Source organism: Macrobrachium nipponense, chromosome 1, assembly GCF_015104395.2.
Source record: "Macrobrachium nipponense isolate FS-2020 chromosome 1, ASM1510439v2, whole genome shotgun sequence".
In the NCBI taxonomy this organism is placed as follows: domain Eukaryota; kingdom Metazoa; phylum Arthropoda; class Malacostraca; order Decapoda; family Palaemonidae; genus Macrobrachium; species Macrobrachium nipponense.
Window position 1 is genome coordinate 22,308,300 of NC_087200.1, and position 26,744 is coordinate 22,335,043.

Here is a 26,744-nt window from a genome sequence, read left to right on the forward strand (position 1 = left end):
ATTGGCTATCTACCTATTTACTGAAAAAGAAAAATAGCCGGTACCGTATATTGGCTTTAAACCTTCACCAATAATTATCGTCAGAATGGTGACTTCATGAGGCTCCACCCACTTTCGCCTCGTTATAATTCAGGATAACACTGAAGGCTACGCATTGTTGGATTAGAAAATTTAACTTCTGGCTATAAAAACTAATTTCTCGAGTAGTTGTAAGAAGTACTAAATGATCCTCAAGGATCCCAGCAGTTGGTCTAAACGTTTAATTCATGTATATTACTGTTACACTGTTGCGGCACTACTGCTACAGTAGTATTACTACGCTAGCACTGATACCCCACCCACATCTATGTATCGTTCCGTCATTCATAAAGTCTTTGGGTTTCAGAGCCGATGGTAGTTCTGTCTGGTGGATGGGCGGGGCAACATTTAGTCAAAAAGTGTTTGTTTACCTTGCTTACGTAATGAATGTTTTTCGACTCTTGGCTCGGAATCATTGGCCATGGCGTCGGCTAGTTCATTTTTACTCTATAAAAATTAAAACTATCGGGTTTAGGTTATTGATAATGCTGACAAAATTTGTGTGTGGTTGTAAAATATACATATGTCAACTTTCAGCTACATCCGATGCTTTGACAAGGAGCAAAGTCCAAAAAACCGTGTTACAGAGACCCTGAATCTCATAGTAGTCTATTTTGTTATCGTTTATCACAAAATTAGTCGGGACTGTTATGAGCAGATTAGACAACACACAGGCAGTAAGCGTTACAGATGCATTTAATTGTGTTATTCTTGACTAGTGTTCGAAGTACTTTAAACCTAACACGTTTTAAATTTAATGAAGATATGGCAAACCAAAGCGCTGCAGCGATAAAAGCACGTTTCTATGCACTATTTTGAGAAAAGTCAAATTAAAAAAAAAAAAATAACTATCAATATTGTAGTATTAGTATTTAAGAAAATAAAATGCTGCTTCTATCATAGACTGAAATAACTCATTAGGACTAAAGCCCTAACATACTACTGTGCCACCAAAATACAGAAATATCATTCAATATATGGCACGCAAAATGTTGGTCAAAACGAAATCAACAAGAGGGTAGATTTTATTTCTCTCGAGAAAATATTCATGAATAAAGTGCAATGATGGAATGGAAAATGTCCTAAGAGCAATCAGAACACTTCTCTTATTCAGTTAAATCTTGTTACTTGAAAATGTCCTAGGAGGAATCAGAACACTTTTCTCATCCAGTTAAATCTTGTTACTTGAAAATTGAAAATGTCCTAAGAGAAATCAGAACACTTTTATCATCCAATTAAATCTTGTCACTTGAAAATTGAAAATGTCCCAAGAGGAATCAGAACACTTTTCTCATCCAATTAAATCTTAGTTACTTGAAAACTGAAAATGTCCAGAGAGCAATCAGAACACTTTTCGTATTATATTAAATCTTGTTACTTGAATATTGAAAATGTTCTAAAGGCAATGAGAGCAATTTTCTTATCGAAAACTTGTTACAAATCTTTAGGACAATGATTACATTAATATACAAACAAACATTAACATATTGTGTACACAATACAACTCGAAGCACAAACCATTTCATGACTACGCATTAATAACCTTCCGATGAGCCCAACAAAAGCCATTAATACATCGATAAACTTCAGAAACGATAAGACAGACAGACTGCAAGCGCCAAGATACGAAAATAAGCATTTGTAAAAATAATCAATGATGTAATCCTCCTTTGTGGAACGAGAAACGTCAACACCAATCACAACAACAATACTGATATTAATTATTGACGAGTTCCCCTCTGTCTGATGAGTCAACATCATCATCACTAATAATGACTGTTATATTTCTCGCAATTAAAAATAAACACGTGAAACAACACTGATTATAACAAATGAAGATGTTCTCAAGAGTCGGTAAACACTCGCGAGAGAACTATTGGAATAATAATAATAATAATAATAAAATAATAATAATAATAATAATAATAATAATAATAACAATAATAATAATAATAATAATAATTCCTTGATAAGGAACTTCTAGCACGCTTTCGACCTTTTTTACATTTTTCCTCCTTTATTGGAATAATAATAATATAATAATAATAATAATAATAATAATAATAATAATAACAACGGTCTGCAGGTAACTCTCCACCATCTTTCTCCCTCCATCATTTTTCCTTCTTTCCTACTCCTTGTTGCTGCTCCAGCTCAAGCTCCTCCTTCTCCTCCTCCTCCTCTTCCTCCTCCTCCTCCTCCTCCATCCCTCTGCTTCTCTTCCTTAAAGGTCGGAATTTCGTCAGTGCCGAGTTTAGTTGTTATGGCGATAGCGAACAAAACAAATCTTCATTTAAATCTCCAATTTCTGTTTCTTAATGACTTATAATAACCCTTCGCTAAATGAATTTGCAATTGATACATGCCGAATTCATAATTACTCAGCAGAACTCATTATGGCTCTTAATTATTGTTCCATCAGAATGTTGTAATTAAAGTTATAATGAGAGAAGAAAACTAATTACTCTCCCATTGTTGAACTCTTTTAAAAAACATTGCTCAAGAGAGAGATTCATTTTTATGCGAGAGTTTTAATTTTCATTGCTTTTTTTTTGTTTCTTTTTTCTTTTCTTCTTTTTCAAGTCCCCGAGATCTGATTTTTGTTTGAGAAAAAGTTTATATCTAATATTCTACTTCTACTGTTATTTAGGAATCTTTCGTTTCTTTCTTTGTTTTCTCTTTTTTTTTTCTTTCCTCCCGGGTTCTTTAGGAGATTGTTTTTAAGTTTTCATTTTGGGCTCTGTTGCCACAATGCTCGCTCAAGACAATAAAAGAATTGTTATGACATTTTTCCAATTTGTTAACAACGTCCAAAGAATGGGATCAAGTTTCACTTAGAATGTGTCTCAATTCTGCACAGCAAAGCTGCTTACTTCGCAGGTGACAGCTTCTCATTGCAGAGAGGAATACTTCACCGAATAAAATATGCTTCGCTCCAAGAAAAAAGTTACAAAAATCAATTATATACGTGTGCAAACACTAATCCTTAAACGCGTTGAATTTGAAATTTCGCACACAAGAAGTTCTATTTGTACTCCATATACATATTTTTTACCGCTAAAACTTAAATATTAAAATGCGAGCATTTGAAAATGATAAAATTTGTCGCGTCGCTTCAAGTCTTTCCTAGAGAGAAGTATATATATGACAGACTGTAGGGAAAAAAAACTACAGACTTTTTTTCTCTTAGCAAATGAATCAAACTATCTGCAATTTTGCCGTTTGCGATGTTTTCAATCCTGTTCAAAACATAGGTCGATATATATACTGTCTTGGAGCTTGTTTACATTTGCTGTTTAGCACACGATACAAAATATACTGATTTTCTTTTACTACAAGATTTAGCTGGCACACGCGTGGCCGTCAGCTCTTACATTTGCACATATTCAAGCGAACATGTAAAACGAATAGATAGTCAATTATTCTATCTTATTATTAATCATTCGTATGTTAAAATATCAAGGCCGAATTTTGTTTCAGCTTCGCCATCGATTCTTGAACATAACCATGGTTAAATGCTGTGCGTGTGCCATTCAACATGTTTAATATTTGCGTGGTTCTCAGTAACGACACTTTTAATATATTTTGATGAAGCTCTACAAGTTACTGAAAGGTAATACTCAGCATGATTTGCACTGCCATTTTCTCTTCAGCTACATACTTACTGTAACAGTAAGGAAAAACAAATTCTAATGGATTTTGTTCTCAAAATCCAGTATTAATACGATGATTATGTTTTCGGAGCATAATCATCACTAAAGGATAAACAACCTTAAAGGATAAATAAGCTTAAAGGTATATAAACTTCATGAGCTAATGTAAGGGCCGCGGTAGTCCGGAGTTCAGCCCGTCCTAAATGCTTGATAGACCTGCCTCTGTTAGCTAAGGCTAGGAGTAGGTGGAGGTGCGCCAGGTCTACTTGCCGAGTCATCAACAGCCATTTGCCTGGCTTCCCCAGGTCGAAGGTGGGTTGGGAATTAGCAAAGACTAATCATACGTGTGATATTTGGCTTCTAGGATACTGAATGACAGTAAAATCACCCGTCGCTTACCTCTCGTGCTCAACAGTAACCTTTAAACATTCAAACCTTAAAGAAATAAACATATTATTTCGCTATAAGAAGCAAACATCATTCTCCACCCCGCAATACCCTATTTCCCGTATTTCTGAGGAAAACGCCCAATTTTCATTCTGCAGCAAGCGTTGAAACATTATGACCAAAAGCACTAAATCAACATGATCAGGAAACACGGATATTCTTTTTGAAAAACGTGTACTTTTTTTCTTTAGTGCTTGTTTCATTCGAGTCATTAAAACTAGGACCATACAGGACCGTGCGTGGTTTTCTCGCATTACGATAATTAGATTTTCTTATTCCTTAAAAATTATTTTATAGGTATATATATATATATATATATATATATATATATATATATATATATATATATATATATATATATATATATATATATATATAATATATATGTATATATATTATTTTCCATTCCTTGTTTTCTTTAATCAGTATTCCAATGTGTAAACTAAAAGTTCGCAGGTCAAAGTCTAATTAGGTATACTGATAGCTAGAAAGTATTACAGCTAAAATATGAGCGATTAATGATAGGCTTCTCAAAGAGCAAAAATACAGGAAATTTAGTTATTATGATGGCAACACTATTCCCATAACCTAAGATATTCAGGTATGAAAAAACTTGACTCAAAAAAAAAAAAAGACAACAGCTTATCTTGGAGAGGTATTTAAATTGAAACTGCTCATACGGGCAAAGTCCTTTATATGAGAGAAAGCAACTCGTAACAAATCTTTTTTGCACGAATAAAAAAATATTATGAAAATCAAAATTCACGTAGCAGACTCTGTTGGCAGTAGTTAACGTTCTTTCAAAAGATGACCAATATCAGACACTCAGAACTTTGCACATCTGTGGCCATTCTGAATGGAGTATATTTGCTTAGAGAATATAGTACGAAGTATATTTGTTTAGCGAGTATAGTACACCATATTGCAAATTTTCTTCTTCGTGCAACACATCTTTGCAGCAACCTATTCATATAGTGACAATTTGCTCTAGACTTTTGGAACGACTATACTGTCAGTTATTTGAAACATCTCAATATGTGAGAAAACTTGCCTTATGACAACAGACATAAAAGAAATAAGACATAAAATAAACCGGATTCAGCAGAGATCTAATGACATATTTCCGATACAAGCCAATGGGAAGTATTACGCACACAACATAAACACCAATACTTATTTGAATATTACAAAAATAAGGCCGAGGAGATTACTAGAACCCGATGTACAAACGATTACAGTTCGAGTACAGCGTAGGTATATAAGACCAGAATACAGCACGGCGTCACTATTGATTGGTCAGTGTCCAAAGGTCCACAACATTTTTAAAATTTGCCAAACCTAAGGAAAGCCCAGCAACTAACCTCCAGCATAAATTCAGTCTGAAAAGACCTTAGATTTAGTCTTAAAAAGACTATTAACCGTAAACCATTTAGCTCTGCGCGCGTACAACAAACATTTTCATCATGGAAAACTTCAACCATTCAGGAAGCAACGGATTTAAAACAGATAACAAAATTATTGTTGGCAAATTACTTACAAATAACTAAGGGCGACGCCAAGATTTATGAGACATCACAGACGGGATTAAAGGCATATCTGTTAAAAAGCGGTGACACAGAACTTGTGACTGAAGAAACCTGCCAACTTATAACCAACAAAACAAGAGACTCAGAAAAAAATGAAAAAAGATGATGGTTAAGATGAAGAAAAAATCTTGGCGCATAAATGAAACAATCTCAAAGGGTGATCTGTAAGTTACAGTTGCGATCTCCCATATGCTTTTGAAAATGTGTATTGAAAATGTGTAATTTTTCAAATCTTTTTTGGGGGCGATTTTTCAATACCGACGAAGGACGCTGCTGGCGGAGAGAACGCGGAGAAGAACTGCACGATGAAGGAATGGAAGGGAAAGTTTCCAAGTGTAAGATGAAGTTGTGTCAACTGTCTGTCCTTGGTGGAATGGAAAAGGGAATTTAACAGAAGAGTCTTTCGATGGGAGATTCGAGGAACAAAGGGTGAAACGAAAGAGAGAGGGAGAGAAGAGTCGTTAGGTAAAAGCCTTCGTATCACTTGAACGGAGAAAAGGAAAGGGTTGCACAAGAACGCACAAAGACAGAGAGAGAGAGAGAGAGAGAGAGAGAGAGAGAGAGAGAGAGAGAGAGAGAGAGAGAGAGAGAGAGAGAGAGAGAGAGAATAGACTATATAAGAATTTCTGGGTTTCTTACAGATACCAATAATGCTATCAAACTTCTGCTAATAATACTGTTACTACTAAGAATCCTAACGCCCATAGCAGCAATGATAACACTGCATTTTCCAAACCTCCTGAACCATCTCCATTGCATTGCAGAATTTTTAAACTGAAGATGTAGAAAGAGAGTACGAGACAAAGCACTAGGCATACAGTCATTCCATAGAGAAAAATAAAGGAAGCCGAATATTCTTTAGAAATCTGCAATGCCGCTAAAGTTACTCTAAGATACGAGCGGGAGAATGGCTATGTTCTGGTAGCAGTTATTCGCATTTCGAACTTCACTCATTTTTCTGCTGCAATATGTTGGTTATAAATCGTCTCTTGGAAAAAAGTCTTTTGCAGAAATTCCAATGAAATCCTCAATAACAGATTCCATTTTTAAAAATGGTGAAACAATATTTACGGGCACTATTTCATGCATTTTTTAAAAATCATATTCCGATGAATTTTTAATTACAGCTCTGACGCCCAAGAATAAAGCTGTTCATCTGTAGTCCTATGCAACATCATTCGATTCTCTTCATCTGATTTACCTGCATTGTTCAGTTCAACAGTTCTCTAAATTACGGGTTCAGTTAAGGGATAAGGTGCAGAAATTAATTTCGATGTAATTCATTTTAAAATGCTGGAGTAACAGGATAAAAGTATATAACACTTGTTTCTCTTCAAACCTACTATATAGATAATCACGGTAGCTATAGTCATCCTGAAAGTCAGTGAAAGGTAAAGAATATGGATATCACATACAATAGCTCTGATTAATATGAAACCATTCGAATGTGGGAGTGTGTGAGGTGAGAATGTTAGAGAGAGAGAGAGAGAGAGAGAGAGAGAGAGAGAGAGAGAGAGAGAGAGAGAGAGAGTATATAATATATATATATATATATATATATATGTGATGTGTGTGTGTGTGTGTGTGTGTGTGTGTGTGTGCATTATATATATAAATGTATATAATATACACACACACACACACACATATATATATATATATATATATATATATATGTGTGTGTGTGTGTGTGTGTGTGTGTACATATATGTATATATATGCATATATATTTCTTTCTGTTTTTTACCAGTCTCAACTTCTCCCTACACTGTTAGCTCAACAGCAGTAACAATTCGACTGTTACACGGATATTATATCAAAGAATAATTTCCAAAAAATATCTAAATATTCAAAGCTACCATCAAATGCTAGAAACTTACTTAAAATGCTATGGCGATTCCATCTAGAGAGACAATGTCTTATAAAATACATTTTAGAACTTCTAAAGTTAAAGAACAGCTTAGGCTAGATTAGAAATTATTCTCCAACAAGCTTCATGCTATTAAATGAATGCGGGAAATGCCAGTTACTGAGTGATGTTTGTATGTATGGTTTCGTTCATGCGGAAAGCATGACGGAGAGAGAGAGAGAGAGAGAGAGAGAGAGAGAGAGAGAGCCTGATTTTTCTGGAGCTAAAAATAGGACAATAAGCCCCAAAAGTGTTTGCTGATTTGAGTAACCCAAAAAGTTATCTACCAAAAGCGAAGCAGGAAAAGGGAGAGAAGGAGCTACAGCTTCACGCCAAAGAGAGAGAGAGAGAGAGAGAGCAGCCAATACAAAGCTCTCCTGCCTCGAGAGGGTGGCTGGCTAACAGGTCCCTTTATCGTACTCTCAAAAGTGCTCAAAAATATTAGAAGGAAGAAGAGAGGATCCTTCAGCGCTATTGAGAATGAATGGATGGATAGATTTTCTCTGTAGAGGTCTTAGGAATGGCCAAACAAATTCCATTATCAGAAGTTAATAAATAATCAAGGGATGGCCAAACAAATTCCATTATAAAATGTTAATAAATAATCAAGAAGATAAAAATCGAAGATAAATTAACATCGGCAGTCTAGCACCAAGATAAGCGTCAGACGGCCATATTGAAAAAGGACATAAGAAACTAAAGTTTAAAACGATAGATAACAAACACTGAAGCCTACGAGGGAAACAAAGAGGATAGCATAGGAAACATTCACAAGAAAAGCGCACAAGAATTCTACAGCTGAGAAGTAAAAGGGAAGAAATAGTTGGCCAAATGGCATCCCCAGGAATGCTAATCTCGACACAGTAGATGTGAATGTAGGTGGGTTCAGGGGTGTTAAGACAGCCAAGAGTGAGGATGAGGTATTTCGCACCCCAGTTGAGTGGGACAGTAATTACAGAGCAACCTGTAGACGAGACTGTGAGGATAAAGAAAGCCAAACCTTGTATTTGGTTTACTATACCCTGTTTTTTTCCATCTGTCCACCCGCCTGTGGTGTTTGCGTATGGTAACACTGCGTCCCGGGCTTTAGATAGTTACGCTATGTGTAAGTTTTAGGTAAATTAGAGGACATCTGGGTGTACATTTGCAAATGAAAAGTGTTTCATAATTGACTGTAGGCGAATTACACCGTTAATATTCGAAATAGGATATTGTTATTATTGTTGAATGTAAGCTAAATGTAACTATCTAAAGCCCGGGACGCAGTGTTACCATACGTAACCACCACAGGCGGATGGACAGATGGAAAAAAACAGAGCATAGTGACATGGTTATTAGTCTAGGAAATATGATTGTAGAGCATGCAGAAATTTATTCACTTTTATTCCCGAGAAATGAAGCTCCTGCTACACTAAGAAAGTTCTTGAATGGATATGCAAGCCCATTAGTCGGTCTATGAGACTAAGCTGGCGAAATCAAGACTTCACTGACCTCTCATCTCTCATCATTCCCACGTTCCATGATTCACTTGTATAGGTAGAAACACTAACCTTGACTATTCTTAATTCTTGCAGATGCTCGTTATCTAACTTCTTGTCCACCACACTTGAAAAATGAACCATACCATCTGAAATTTCCAGAAACTCTGCAGTCATTTATAAGGCTTCCTGTGACTGCAAAGATGATGGTGAAAATGCCACATGGTTTAGGTCTTCCGATCTACTTCTATTGAGCGAATGACAGGAGGTTCCTACGATCTTTATCTGGAAACGATAGTTTCGCTTTTCCCTGCATTCATAATAATAACCTCGTTCACTGTCGGAATATTTCTTATCCAAAGGCCTTCCATAAACGGGGAACTCTCTCCGGTTTAGAATAGAATATAGAATTTAGGCCAAAAGCTAAGTTTTGGGACCTATGATGTCATTCAGCGTTGGAACGGAAATTAATATAAAAACGTTTGAAAGGTGTAACAGGAGGATTATAGATTTACATAGATTTCTGACATTATGACAAGTACTGGAGCAACTAATAAGGCCATTCAGCGCTGAAATGCAGTAAAAGGTTTGAAAGCTTCAACAGGAAAACCTTGCAGTTGCACTATGAAACAATTGTTGGGAGAGGGTGGACAGTAAGATGGAAGAAAGCGAATATGAACGGAGGTACAGTAAAAGGAATGAAAGCAGTTGCAGTTAGGGGCCGAAGTAATGCCTAAATTGCACCGAATGAGGTGCACTGACAGCACTACCCTGCTACGGGGTGCAACAGGAAAAAAACCTCGCAGTTGTACTATGTAACAATTGTTAGCAAAGGGTAGTAATTGAGATGTAAGAAAGAGAATGTGAACGGAGGTGCAGTAAAAGGAATGGAAAGGGTTGCAGCCAAGGGCGGAAAGAACGCTGCAAAGAACCTTAGGTAATTCCTACAGGGCACCGCTTGAGGTGCACTGACTGCACTAAGCTCCCCCTGTGGGACCTCTCTTGTTTAGAGTGGGGGAATAAACTAGTGTGTTCTAATCTCTTTGCAAATCGTCAGCATCCAAATTCTGTACTGGCGTCACGATATTACTTCCCAACTATCAGGAGTTTTCAGTCTCTTGTTTCAAAACTGTGAAACTGTCCTCTCTCAGCCGTATCTTTGTTTGTTTGTTTGTATGGTGTTTTTACGTTGCATGGAACCAGTGGTTATTCAGCAACGAGACCAACGGCTTTACGTGACTTCCGAACCACGTAGAGAGTGAACTTATATCTCCAGAAATACACATCTCTCACTCCTCAATGGAATGGCCGAGAATCGAACTCGCGACCACCAAGGTGGGACGCCAACACCATACCAACCACGCCACTGCGGCGCATCTCAGCCGTATCATGGAAACCCAATGTTATACATTCAATGCAGGTTATAATGTTATTTTAAATCACTAGTTATTTGGCGTATTTCTGTTTATGATTTTTTTTATTATTCATCCTCATCCATTTCATTTTCTTTTCTCCACAATTCCTCTTCGTTTCATGTGCGTATTCTAATCTGCGGATGCTTGCTTTGCTTGCTAATAGCCTCTTATGCTTGTTCCATGTACATATTTACACATTTTGGATAACAGTCTATCTGTGAAAACGCACCTAAAGTAATTCGCTGACTGACGCCTTAAAATGTTTACTTCCAGCTGAAGAATTACCTTTACTTACGAAAATTACATGTCTCAGGACTATTATCGTCTACACAGATTAGCATTACAATAATTTCGCGTGACAATTTTACATTTGATACTGAAGTCAATGGTTGTCTCGCAAGTATTACTTATTAACAATACTGTGGTTCTTTAAATGTCTTATCTTATGGAATTTCAGGGCAGAAAAGCGTATACAACGTTGATGAATCAAACATGCTTCATTTCATAAGTGATTTTGATGCGAACGGGAGAAAATTCCCTCTACTTCTAATTCTTTTTCTTTCCTATCGTCTTCTATTTCTTTTTCTTTCCTACCGCGTCAAAAATAGGCAAATTACCAATGACACGCAAGGGATCCAACTCAAAACCAATATATGGAACACATATTTACAATCTGTAGATCCTGTGAGTCATACTCGTTCCTGAAAAGTGTTTGGCTTCTGCGTAATATATATATATATATATATATATATATATATATATATATATATATATATAATATATATATAATATTTTACTAATGCACCCAAACAGAACACTTGATTTGTGTATGAGATATGTTCTATTGCATACTAAATCATACATCCACGAAGTTAGTATTTATATGAGGGTTGCTACCTACCCTGGTATTCTTCGTCATCTCATTTCCTTGCCCTCTCCTTTACAAATGACCACTTTCCTATGCTTTCTATTCTGCTTTACTTCTTCTCCTATTACGCTTTACTTCAAGTTTCGACGTTTTCATATTAACATCCCTCGTTCTCCCATTCTGCGGTTTCAGCTTTCCTCACCTTTCATCGTCTACTTCTTTACGAGGCCCATATCAACTCCTCCCTCCCCCCCCCCCCTCCGTTTAACCCCCATCCCCCTAACAAACCCTAACCCCCCCCCCCCCCCTGAACGTTACTACCCCTAGGCCCCTAGGTAGGGAGGAAGTAGTAAGGTGATGACAAGAAACAATAGGAGCTCAGTTGTTCCTTTCCCTCACCCCTCCTCCCTCTCTACCTCCCTTCGTATCTCCCTCTCTCCGTTCCCCTTTCCAACTTATGTTAATTGCTGCCATATTTGCGCAATTGTACTATTCATATGTAGATTTAATCTTCTGCCGCTTCTCTTCAAGCATACACGGTTTTAGTAGGAGTTTCGCGTTATCTAAGTTAAAGGTTCTTTTATTTCACTTTGTTCATAAAACTGTTTCCTGTTTCAATGGCGTCGGGTTTTTCTCCCCACTGCCTCGTTTCACCTCCAAAAAACTTTTTCATAAATTCTTTCCGCTACACAAGGCGAAACGAGTTCTTTCATTACATTCATTTATTTCATTATCATAATGGATATCTGCTATTTTTTTGTTTTCTTTCTTAATGTTCCCTTCTGCGCTAATGAGGAATTTCAATATGGGTAATTAATACGTTGGCGATGACGACTTTTTCCTTTGTCTTCCGGAATTAATTATGATATTTACATTCCGTCCTAAGAGTCCATGAGAGTCCATAATGACGATCGTCTTCCTTTGGGTTAAACATATTTATTCTCCCCTCTTTTGGGCGCGAGTTAAATTTCGTTCCAGAATTGTTAATCTAAATATCACAATCAGATGGACTTGGTCGTTATATGTGAAGCGTCCGTCTTTTTTCTGTTGTCAAGTTGCGGGGCCGTGTCATTCCCGGCAAATTTCACATATTGTTCTAATATCATTATTTTTAGTTTCCGAGGACAAAACATCAGACGTCTCTTTTCGCGATAGAACAAAATCTCCCTCTATTTTTCAATATTATTTTTCCGCAATGCACCGAGTTTAACCGCTAACAGCCACCGCTGAATATCATAAAACTTTAGAGAAAATAGAAAAGAGTAACGAAAAAAAAAAAAAAACATTGGTAAAAATGTTCTGCAAACAGTAAAAGAAAGACCTATGAAAAAAAAGTAAAAAAAGAAAAAAAAGGCAAGAAAAAAAAATTTAAATGAATGTTCGCCTTTCTGTGCGATTAGAAAATCCACGCAGAGCGTTTATATGTTTTGAACCTTTTTGGTAGTTTTATGTTGCAGTTTGGAAAAGCCATTCATGGATAGATATACCGTAGTTGTACCTCAACACCCCCCTCTCCCCCCCCACCTCCCCCCCCCCCCCGTGTAGTTATTATCTTTTAACATGGTTCCACGTCCATTAGAAGAAAAACAGGGCGGCCCCTATGGGTAAATTATGCAAATTCGGTCGCAATCTTTTCAATATTTGCAAGAAATGAACCGGAGGTTTCCGGGAGCTCCAATGGGGCATATCTATTGTAAATAGTCCTGAGTTTTTATCTCACTGGCATCTGGACTACCTCGACCGAGTCAGCATGAAGTCATAAATATGAAGGCATCTCTAAAAGGATGTTCGCGACACTAAATAAACACGAAGAGAAATATCCGGACATAATATTAGCTGCTATTAGAATATTTTATTGCGTTCTTTGTTTACACAGACCTAACCTATATTTTTTTTCCTGCATGTATAAGGAAGCTTAGTAATATAACTCGGTTATTTGTTTGCTTACCCTCGCCTCAGGCTTCTGTGCCATTTTAATGGCGTTATCGAAGAGAAATATATAATATTACATTGGTATTTCACTTGTAACTCCTCCTTAATGCGACGACTTTAAAAACACATTATTCTTAGCAAAAGATTTTATCTCATCGCGCGTCAGCGCAGTTGAATACACACACAACTATTTATTATCAATTATAATTCCCCTTCGGTATGTAAATATATACGTGTATATATATATATATATATATATATATAAACCTTTATTTAAAGATCAACATTTCACAAATGATTTCACACGATACCGACGACAAGGTCTACATGATTTTATCTCATCGCGCGTCAGCGCAGTTGAATACACACACAACTATTTATTATCAATTATAATTCCCCTTCGGTATGTAAATATATACGTGTTATATATATATTATATATAATACATACATATATATTTATATATATATATATATTATATATATATATATATATATATATATATAGATATATATATTATATATATATATTATATATATTATATATATATATATATATATATACATAATAACACCTTTATTTAAAGATCAACATTTCACAAATGATTTCACACGATACCGACGATAAGGTCTACATGACAATCTTCTGTTTGCAAATGCTCAATTCATCTGCCATATTGAGGAAGATATTAAAATGCCGAGTTTACATCTAAAAAGTCACTGAATGAACATTTTACGAAAATGAAAAACAATTACTGAATAGGTCTTGTAAGAATTGATTAACTGACCTAATACGCAAACTGGCTTTCAAACTACCACTTTTATCGATCCCTGATATAAATATTCTAAAAATAAGGAAAAATATATATTTCATATCAACAAAGACGGGGCAACATAGTAGCTATTGCATTATAATCTTTGTAACCAAATATCTCATTTACAGATAAAACATCTCTTGAAAAGCACTGATTGTGGGTAATGTGTAATACCAATATTACAATTTCTGGGCTCAGCCGTGTCGCTCCGTGAAATAGGTTCCTTCAGCACTATTTCTAAGGACAATATTTGATAGTCGTACACGAACTCACAATACGTCTTAAAATGTATAGGGTGCAGATAATGCAATAAAGTGGTTCAATTGTCTGACTCTTAAGGCTTTTAGTGCTAAGAAGCAATGGCCGAGACAAAATTTGTCAAGCAAAGTATCATAGCGCAGCATTCTGATAGATACATTCAAGCTACCATATAATATGAAAATATCATAAAGTATGACGTAAATTGTAATTATTTTTAACGAAAGATTCGCGGTTTTAACTGGCCATAGACAACGCTGAAGATACTGCCATTAGTACAGAACATGAAACAAGAGGTGGAAAGATAAAACTAAAAATGAAAAAATGAAATGTTAATAAACAAATTAACAAAATAATGTATATGAACAAGGTAAAAAGGAATCTATAAAAAGGGTTTCTTAACAGTTTCTTAACAAAGCAATGATAAGTAACAATACGAATGTTAAAAACCTAAGTGCAATAACTGATGAACACATTATCATGATTCATAAGAACATACGAAAAATAACGAGAATAAGAAATTTCCATTTGATAATATTTCATCTTTAAGAAATATCTCCACCTGGAGAAGATGCAATGATTGTTCTAACTACTGTTACATGCATTCACACAAGCTTCAAATCTGTTCGGATGGATCTGAGCGATCCTGGAATAAATCTGCGCAAGCTTCTAATCTTCGGATGGATCTGCGCGATCCTGGAATATATCTAAACAAGCTTTATATCTTCGGATGGATCTGAGCGATCCTGGAATATGTCATTCGAATTACTTATTGAAGAAGTTAAAATGTCTGTTCAGTATGTCATTCAATTTATTTATCAATGTATCTCAGCGGGACAAGAATTCTAATCGTCATAACTGAACTTGATTCGTTATCTATTCAAGTAAGAATCGAATATATATGAAATATGTTTTGACTAATACCGCAATGAAGTGTAAAATACAGGCATATCTAAGAACTTAGTAAGCCGAAGACCCCATTTAGTGTAATCATACGACTGTCCATGAATGAATATAGCAGATTAATGGAGCAAATATGCAGCAAAGGTATTGGAAAATCTACTTTTTAGAGTATGGTACACCATTTGTTCAGCACGGAACTAAAGATGTGAAAATTTGGAGTATTCGTGAGAGAGAGAAAAAAATCTATTCACAATAATTATGACGTAATAAAGCTATTCAACACAATATAGACTAGATGAAATGGGAGAAGGGCCTTCATAATATCAATAAATATGAAAACGGAATATCATTGCTTGAAACCAGGCGTTTTAAAATTTAAACCATCCGGTAGCTAACGGGTTGTCTCAACTATTCCTCAAATCGGCAATATTTGGAAATGAGTATCTCTCGCTCCTTCTTAATGGCGATGAATAACATTTAAAAGACCCTGCACAATATCAATAACGATAGTTTTAACACTCACCATCAGCCGGTGAAAGCGACGGCTGTCCCTAAGGGTGTTCCTGGCCGTATAGTCAGTCTGATCCGCACCTTTTTTAATGAGATGCTACCAAGTATGAACTCACTTGCAGTTTGCAGTTGGGGAGAGAACACTTTGTATTATTTCGCCCAGACACGCTTAGTCTACAACAGTACTCTGGTGCAGCCAATCAGAATGGTTTTTCCACGGCAGATACTTTTTAAGCCCCTTATCATTTGAGGTCCATCCCGTTTTCGGTCTATGATCTACGAAGATTCATGGCCAGGATTGACCTAGCGGTAGTGTATGTGAGGGAGACGAGCACTTCTTAAAAGTATAATTACTCTGATGTAGTCCACGGTTATTCTGGCTTTACCTGTAAAGAAAGAGCGCCTTGTATTCGACAGCCAACTTGGTATTTTCCACTACAGGTATGACGTACATTAAATATGACGTCTTATACACTATAAACACGTTTTCTTTGTCTGTAACATACTTTTGATTTTGTGTGTGTGTGTATGCATATGTATATATCTATATATATATATATATATAGATATATAATATATATATATATATATATATATATATATATATAGAATATATATACACATTTATATATATATATATATATATATATATATATATTATATATATATATATATATTTCTAGTATTTTCTCTTCCACTATTATTTATGGCGCGGAAATTCTAAAAGGCTGCCGCCTATAGCCCTACGTGCAAACCCTGGTTATTCCGTGAGATTACTCACGCACTAGAGGACCAAGTTACGTTTTCGTTTAGTCATTGTTCTCCATTCATTTTCTTCGCAACACGAACCATCCTGGCTTTCTTTAATCTGCTCCCATCAATGCGCGAGCAAATACGTTCCCCACAGATCACAATAGCTGGCTAAGACTGCGAATAACACCATCGCTACAACTGGCCGACTTGATACTACAACTACCGCTCCTGAACAATTGTTCGGAGCAGATGCTTCAAAACAATGCTTTGTAATGGTGAATTCTTTGTACCGTTATCGCTTTAAAGATACTACATACTACGTTTAGGCTTTGCAACCGTAAATAGCGATTTCGCAAATTTAAAGCTTCAAATAACTGCTGATTCCGATACTTGCTTCTTAATATCTCTCAGATTTACGACTTCAAAATATATAAGTTTACAACCACACTCATAATCAAACATACATACATACATATAATAATTATATATATATATATATATAGATATATATATATATATGATTATATATATATATAGTATCCAATTGCGTGTACGAAATACAAAAAAACAAGAAACATCTTGAAACTTAAGGCACGATCCTGGTGAGTTTACGGCTCATGGTTTTTCTTTCATTGTTCCTTGTGGTATTTCACATTTAAACATCACTCGTTCCTTTGTTGTGTAATGAATGTTACACACATAATGTTTAAAAATTACACAATATTAATGTTAAATTCGAGGCATCACGTCATGAACTATTCGCTTGAATAGTTCATGACGTGATGTTATATATATATGTGTGATATATATATATATATATATATATTTATTTATTTATTATATATATATATGTGTGTATATATATGTATGTATGTATGTATATATATATATATATATATATATATATATATATATATATATATACACACATATAGTGTTCAGATTGAGATACATGGCGGAATTTGAGGCAGATGTTAAGATCGAGAGTTAGCATTTTGTGACCACTTCAAGGATTGATTAATATATTGGTTCTACTGGCGTCGCAAACATTAAGGTCATCGAATCTGAATTTGTTTATTCAGATCTAAAGGAAATACCCCTTCCTTTCGTCAGCAATCTTGTGAAAGGGTAATGTGAAATTTGAGAAAAGGATAACTGAAGTAAACAGAAGCAAAAATAAAACTTTTCTTTCTAAGTAAAAACCTACATAAAAATGCTTCTAATTTAACGTGAGGAAAATCACATTCCAAAGATTATATGGCCATATGTAAATTTTTACTCTGTTTAGCCCCATATGAATGAATTTAAAAAAAGGCGGAAAGATTGCAATTAAAGAAACCCGTAACAGAATTTTATCTGGTTTGACATTTTCTACAAGACAACTGAGCGCATTAATTAACACATTTATTAGCATGAATATATATTCTTTCCTCCTTCGACAAAGAGCATGAATCGTTCCATATATATTTGAAAATTTTACTAATTAAAGTAATTTTATCGTCAAGACATGTTTTAAAATAACTGAAAAAAAAAAAAACCTCCTACATCAAATTCAGGTTTCGTTAATCTTAATATAGCGCTATAATTATAATTCAGTTTACTCATTAGAATAAGCTTTAACTTCCCACATTCACATTTTGAGTACCGGTCAAAAGCTAAGTTTCTGAAACTGGCGAAGACACTAAAATCTGAATATCCTGCCAAAGAGCCAATCGCCTACACGCATTAATTTGGGATGAATTCTATTTCGTATATTTTACCAAGAATGAGGTTATGCTCTTGATAAATATGACGGCGACTAACGCAACCACAACAAATAACCTGGCAATGTGAAAATTTAAGAAAGACAGAGGAATTCTAAAGATCAAACCTTTTAATTATAAGAACGTTGGTTTGATGAAAATTTTTATACTGATAATGACCAGTTCCCATATGTTATAAATAAAGGTAGTTTTTAGAATGCTAAAAAAAATAAAAATAAAAATTCTGGAACAATTTCTGATCCATACTGTCAGTTCCGATACTTTCCTAAATATGTATATATATATATATATATATATTTTTTTTTTAGAAAGTTCATCTATATGAAATTAACTTTACACCTGTAAATCATTACTAATGTAGTTAACGAAATGAGGGATATTTAAGTATGGAACAGCTGGAACAATATCTGATGCATACTGTCAGTTCCGATACTTTCCTTTTATTTTTTTTTATTTTTTAGAAAGTTGATCTATATGAAATTAACTTTACTCTACACCTGTAAATCATTACTAATGCAGTTAACGAAATGAGGGATATTTAAGTATGGAACAGCTGGAAGTGGCAACCTGTTGAACTTGTCAACAAGTAAACCAGGGAAAATTTAAACGAATACAAAATAATTCTATATCTCTTCCAAACACATTTACCAATAATTTTTTTTCTTTTTATGAACTTTCAGTGTCTGTCTCAATAGCTTCTTAATTCCGCTTTTCTGGAAGCCATAAAATAAACCCTTCCCATATAAAAGGGCGAATATGTGCTCTAACTGAGCACATATATATCGGAAATGTTGGAGATGTTTATTCTCGAACAAACTACGAACAAATAAATCAATTACGAGCACAAGCTGTGAGGGAATAAGAGTATATCAACGCCTTCCTCATGCCGCTGTCGGCCATTTCAGACGACCGGCGTCTATACACTACACTTGATTATTCAGGATCGGGAGTGTATGTAGGACACAGTTCGATGCGAAATAATTACACTTGGCTCAGAAATGCCGGCCTTCTTCATTTCACGAAAGAGAGAGAGAGAGAGAAGAGAAGAGAGAGAGAGAGAGAGAGAGAGAGAGAGAGAGAGAGAGAGAGAAATTGGTCGTATTCGCTCGTTTTGGCGTTTTGAGCTTTTTCATACTTGGGACATTTAGAACACCTTGGCCTGATTATAAATACATACTACAGATCTGTTTTCAAATCTGTCATTCACAGACGAGAGAGAAAAAAAAATGGCAAAATTATCATCACAGTCTTGAGCGTGCGCACACACATTTTAGTAGCTATAAATCAGTCAGTCAATTATACACACACACACACACACACAAACACACACACATATATATACATATATATGTGTGTGTGCGCGTATGTGTGTATATTCATATATATATATATATATATATATATATATATATATATATATATGTAGTGTATGTATGTATATACGTAACGCTACCGCTCTTTTCATTCAAAACTCCATCGTAAACTGACAGATCTGCTAACCATAACAAGTTCACTGATACCTTATCATACCATATATTGATAACCAAAAATATAAATATTATTTTTAATTGGATCATACGCAAAACAAACAGTATTACATATGCATGCGCATTTTGATAACCAGGGTGATGAAAATGCTTGAATAGTGAATGGAAAATCAGGGAAATATTAGTAAATAAATCGTAACATCTTTCTGAAGAGATTATTTAGTAAAGAAAATATCACGGAAACAGCCACAGCCAATAAATAAATCAGATTTTACTCATAAGGTGACGTTTCACATATATGTGGATATATTCATTATCAAATCATTCGCGTAATGCAACCATTCATCTATCATGGATTTTCTCGTGCATTTGCACACGAACAAATGACAGCGTGTGAACAACAATGCACAAGCTCTCTTGTTCAAGTGGATATCAATCCCCAGAGCAGCAGCAACAGCAGATGGCCGGGAAGGCGGCGGCGGCATCGGCCGAATTCGGCCGAAAGTCTCCGAATTTCTCAATCTCCTCTTACTTCTCTCTCCTTCTTCTGCCGATCCCTCCCTCTCTCTCTTTCTTCTCTTCGTCTCAATCGCTGGCTTGCGTGCGTGAGTACGCGAGTGTGTGCATGTGTGTGTGAGTAAGTGTATGTGTATGTACGTGCGTGTGTGTGTGTGTCGGAGTTATAATTCCATTGAGTTCTCTCCTGGAGGCCTTTATTAATTTCCTTGCCTTGCCTCACGTGTTCATATGCCGGGGCTAATGTGCATAAATAAGACATTTAGCCTTAATGTGGCCCAAGTCAGTTCCATCGCCGATACATAATGGCGGTGCTGTATTCCTGAGCCTCTCATGTATGCTCCGTAATCGCGTTTGGCTTGCAGAATAATGGAAATGTAATGAGATTAAGGAATATTAAATTTCTCCTTTCAATGTAACTAAATTTTGGATGGAACTGGCGCTCTGAAATGGGCCAGCCTGCTGGCAGTAATAATTCTGTCTGTATTGTGTTAGCCGGGCTCGGTTTCATTATAGAAGGAGACATATTTCAACACAGAGAAGGGTGATTGGTTGGGTTAAGTGGGTTACGTACCGACTGCCTCTTACGCAGCGCCACTTTCCTTTCCCTCTTCCCACCCTCCCCCCCCCTCTTCTGTCCCTCCCCCCCCCTCCCCCATCCCCATCCTCCTTCAGTCCTTCCTCTCTTCTTCTTCTTCTTCAATCGTTCTTCGTCATTTTTCTCCCTTACTCTGCTCATCGCTCTTGTTTATTTCTTCCTCCTCGGTTCACTATTTCGCTGCTCTACCACTCTGTACTTTTTATTCCATTCCTTCTCCTTCCTTCCGTGTTTCTTCTCTAATCCCTTCCTTCTTACCTTCCTTATTTCCTTTTGTATTTGTCCTCCACTTCTCCCTTATCCATTCCCCACCCCCTTTTCTGTTTTCTTCTATGCAGCATATTTCCGATTTATTCTTCGTTTTGCATTTCTTTTTTCCTTTCTCTAACCCTCTTCCTTTCCTTCACTTCTTTCATCTTCATTCATTTCCCCTCCGCCCCTCCTGCCTCCATCTCGCCGCTGTCTTCTTCATTTCCTTCTCATATGCTACATTTTCCTCTTTCATTCCTCGTTTCTTTATATTTCCTTTATCCTTCCCTCCCTATGACTCTTTCTTCTCCTTCCAATACATTTTTTTTTCTCTCTCTCTCTCTCCATTCGTAACAACCCGCATTCGCTTCCTTGGTCTTGTCTTCCTTTCTCCTTCTATGGAATATTTTGCTGCCGAATTTCATTCCATTTAATTCCCTTCTTTCCCCCTCCCTCCCTTCCTTTTTTCTTTCTTTCCTTCTCCCTCCCTTTTTTTCCTTTCCCTAACCTACTCCCTCCCTCCTCCTTTTTTCTTTCTTTTCCTACTCCTTCCCTTCTCCCCTTTTTCTTCCTTTTCCTTCTACATTTTTTCTTCCTTTCCCTTCTCCTTCCTCCTTTTTTTTTCCTTTCCATTCTCCCTCCCTCCGCCCTTTTTTCTTCACTTCCCTTCTCCCTCCCTCTCCCTTTTTTACTTTCTTTCCCTTCTCTCTCCCTTTTGACTTCATCTCCTCATTCTTCTTATTCCCCTCCTCGCCTGTGCCTCCTTATTTTTCTTCTCAATATCCACACTTTGCTTCTTCACTCCTTACGTTGCTTCATTCATTTCTCTCTCGTACTCATTGTCTTCATGCTATACCAAGTGTTTTATAGTTTCATTTCAAACAGAACTTCGAATTAAATTTTCAAAATCAGGTGGTTTCTAAGATTGACGGTCGTGTGAACTTTACCCATAAAAAAAGGGAATTGTTTTGTGTATATATATATATACACACACACACACGAGACATAATAAACATATATACATATATATAATACATTTGTATATGTATACATATTTATATATGCATAGACATATAACTATATATGAGTCAGTACGCGTGTGTCAGTATGTCTGTCGATCCTTTACTAGAATTCCATCTTCCCGTGTTCCCGTTTCTCCTTTATCAACAAGCACTTCGCAATGTTCATCCTCAAAGGATGAAGAGAGAGAGAGAGAGAGAGAGAGAGAGAGAGAGAGAGAGAGAGAGACTGGCGTTTCTGTTCATTTTTATCTGCTAAATGGTTGAGTTTGGAGAGAAGACGGTAATAAGGGAAGCCCTGGATTCCTGCTAGAAATTGGATGGTGAGGAAAAAACAGAGGAGAAAAACATTTGTATATTCGTGGGGGAGAGTGAGGAATTGAAATTTAGAGAGAGAGAGAGAGAGAGAGAGAGAGAGAGAGAGAGAGAGAGAGAGAGAGAGAGAGAGAGAGAGGACATGAAAAATCTCAAAATGGTATATAAAAAAAATACACACATCCACGCGCACGCACACTCAAGATATACACTTTACTACAGACAAACATAATTATATACATATATACTTTATATATGTGTATATTCATTCATTCATACACACATTGAGAGAGTTGAAAACCAACTCCGTTCCTTCCATGTGTAGACGTGGAACGAATAATTAACAAATACTCATAAGAGCATAAGTATTGAAATGGGGAAACAAGACTACAGTTATGCACGGGTACAAATATATTCCTACTCAAACATATCTGTCGATTTATTTCTCCATACCTACACACATACATATTTTTTTAATGTCACTTACACACGCGTGAATTTTTCTTTTCAAAAATATTGATCCAGAGAGATCGGTGGTCATTATCAAATCCGCAATGAATTGGGAAGTGATTAAGTGTTTCTGCGCCGGCTAGGATTTGAACCATAGCCCGGTTTAGGAACAGCGATAAACGGTGACTTGAACCATCCGGCTTTCAGCATACGGCCTTTTCACGCCTTCACCACCCAGTAAAGGAAATGGAGTCAGAGGACGTGTTTTTGGATGAGGACTAAAGGATGGCTGTGAACCTAAAGGCTATAACACCTTCTGCCACCGTCTTCTCGAACGGGGATAAGGCGCCATATATATATATATATATATATATATATATATATATATATATATATTATATATATATATATATATATATATATATATATACATAGATCCCTAGACATAAATGAGAGAGAGAGAGAGAGAGAGAGAGAGAGAGAGAGAGAGAGAGAGAGAGAATATATATATATTATATCGATATATATATATATATATATATATACTATATATATATATATATATATATTAACATATTAATATACATATATCCCTAGACACAGATGAGAGAGAGAGAGAGAGAGAGAGAGAGAGAGAGAGAGAGAGAGAGAGAGAATCATAGGACGCATAAGAAAGTAGTATATTTAAACAGCCGTAAATACGCTTAAACAAAACGTAAATAAAAAAAAAAACAATAAATGGAGGAAAAGGGAACGGACCCGCTAACCAACTGCCAAACGCACCCAGAGCGAGAGAAGAAAACAAAACTCAGGAAACACGGCCAAGAGTCTGCCACCTTCTCCCTCCCTCAACAGATGGCGTCTGCTGCTTCCCCGTCACTGGCACTCTCTCTCGCGATTCGCGGTTCTCGTGGAAAACTCGAGGCCGCCCGCATTTTCCGCCTTCGTCGTCTCATTAGGTTTACTGTACAACGAACTCCCGAACACGCAATAAGAGAAAAAGACAATCGAGCGTCAGTGAGCACAAACCTGCTACCAAAGTTCGTGCGCTACCGCCGGAAATTTCTAGCGACAGCGCTCTATACTACACTGCGGCCGGCGGTCTTAGCAAAGGACGCAACAAATCGCCTCTATACACAGTAATATTACGCTGGCGATAAATGTCACACTTCGTGGAGTTTGTAAATCACTGGAACTCTCAACCTGCGGTGACGGTGGTCTTAAATCATGATGAATATAGGGTTCTATCCCACGGCAGTCCTGAATAAAATATGGACATGACGCTGAAAACCAGAAAATAATGACGCTACAAAAAAATCTGAGGATCATTGTGAGAGATACAAAAACTAAAATGACATGGCATTTACGTTAGAAAAATGAGGAAATTAAGAAATTAATAAATAACGCTTGTTTTTAGATATATCGGAACAAAAGAAGTTGCTTAAAAAGTAACCTTAAAAGTCAGTGCTTCATATGAGTTCTTGAAATATGTTGTTATATTATTTTTCTTCCATATTATCAAAGAAAAAAATATCCTGTTAAACAATACAGGCCAAACTATGAGAATCATTATATGCCGCCTAAAAATATGGCTATGCTAATAGTAATGTATTTGTGGGCCCATTTAATAAAAATTTCTCATTTAATATTCTGCGTGAGTACAAAATATGCTGGCATTCCAGATCTCTTCAGGATCTTGAAAAACAAATGAAATTTCAATCAATTTTCATTACGAATAATTCGCCAATTCCTTAGTCGATATCGGAAGCCAGCATACGATACATAACCCTCAGCGGGTTTTCAAAATGCATCGTATTACGTTTTTAACTTGTGAGAGTACTGAGATGTTAGGCAGGGATAGATTCTATTATCGATTGTTCATTTACAAATTCACAGGGCTACTTCCGCAGATAAACAGTTATACCGCAAACTTTTTCCGACCGATTTGTCACCCTCAAACTCTAACATTCAGCTGAACTTATTATACTTCCCACTTCTCAAAGGTTACATTTTACAAATTTCGCCATAAATTTAATAATGTGTCCCATTGCTCCTGCATTATTTCAATGTTTTTAACAGAAGGTCTACCGATGCTACATTACATCCGTGAAAACGGCTATACATTTTCAATAAATATTGGTATCCGTAAACAACGTGTACGTTTGCTGATATAGCCTTTAAATATATAATATATATAGATATATATATATATATATATATATATATATTATATATATATATATATATATATAATATAAATTTTTGGGAACCTTGCGTTTGTTTTACCCCATTACCTTATAATCTTACTGTTCAAATATACTTAAAAAAAACGTACTGCAAAAGACATTAAAAAAAACTGGAAAGAATTTTCTATGTTGCAATTAAGAACGAAGTATGCATAATATAATAATAATAATAATAATAAATAAATAATAATATATCATAATAATATATAATATAATATAATAATATTATATTATTATTATTATTATTATTATCATTATTATTATTATCATTATTACTATTATAATTATTATTTTTATTATTATCATTATCACTATAATTTGGTATACAATAATTTTTTCTTATACCATGAAAAGGAAAAAAGAAAAATATTTAGGACTACCTTAATCAATGAAAACCTGACTGGTCCTTGCTAACAGGTAGCACAGTCTCAAATCACATACACAAAAGCACTCGTTCTCTCTCTCTCTCGCTCTCTCTCTCTCTCTCTCTCTCTCTCTCTCTCTCTCTCTCTCTCTACTCTCTCTCTCTCTCTCTCTCTCTCTCTCTCTCTTACATATGGCCGACCAAAACTCAGGGGAGAGGAGAGTATAATTTTTCTGCTTAATAAACGGCACGATCACCTTTCAAAAACCACTCATTCAATTCTCATAGGATACTCATTGGCTTACTCTCTTCTAAATATTTGAAAGGCCATAATTTCAATATATAAATGTTACAAAATAATTTTTCAAGAGGATAAATTAAAGCAAACAAGTTCCGACATAGGTTTACTAAATCCTCCAATTTCCAACTGGATGTTTCTTTCGGAAAATAGTTTAGAACAGTGCCATGCCGTGGTACCATGGGGTGCCACTAGACAGTGCCTAGGGGTGCCGCAAGATTGTCATGAATTTTTTCTTGGCTTGATCATCTCAATGAAGATTTATATAAAAAAATTATCAGTGTGTCTACTCTAATATGTCAACATGTATGTATGTATGTATGTATGTATGTATGTATGTATGTATGTATGTATGTATGTATATAATATATACAAATTATTGTATTAGCTAGGGCGCCATCACGAAAAATAGATTGAGAACTACTGGTTTAAAACATGGGTTGTCCGTGACTTCATTCTATTAAAAAGCAAGACAGTATCTTACCTACGAATATCTGTTGTGGTATAGACTATGAATAGAAATAAAACATATAATGTAATATATCAGAACCCTTTCATCTTTATTTTAATGAAGATGACTAACTTCAAAATTACATTTCCTGTCTAAATGAAAAATAACGAGAGCAACAGAATCAGAGGCATTAATAATAATAATAATAATAATAATAATAATAATAATAATAATAATAATAATAAAATTTGTTTTTTCGTATATATACATTACAAAAGAACAGCGTCGTCAGTTGAAAAGTTGAAAACAATCTAAAAGCAGACGATATTTTCGTATATCTCAAATTGGATCTTATTTCCAAAAAGTACATGAACGAGTCACCAA

At 35.6% G+C, this 26,744-nt stretch overlaps 1 long non-coding RNA gene across 2 annotated transcripts in view; it reads right to left on the reverse strand.

Moving 5' to 3' along the window:
- The window catches only part of LOC135219171 (uncharacterized), a 201,375-nt gene that overhangs the window by 59,012 nt on the left and 115,619 nt on the right, over positions 1–26,744 (reverse strand). The window contains exon 3 of one of the 2 annotated variants that reach the window (XR_010315385.1): positions 15,865–16,237. The exons of the other annotated variant lie outside the window; for it this stretch is intronic. This is a non-coding gene — a long non-coding RNA (uncharacterized LOC135219171). The remainder of the gene's footprint in view (positions 1–15,864; positions 16,238–26,744) is intronic. 2 annotated transcript variants of the gene reach the window in all.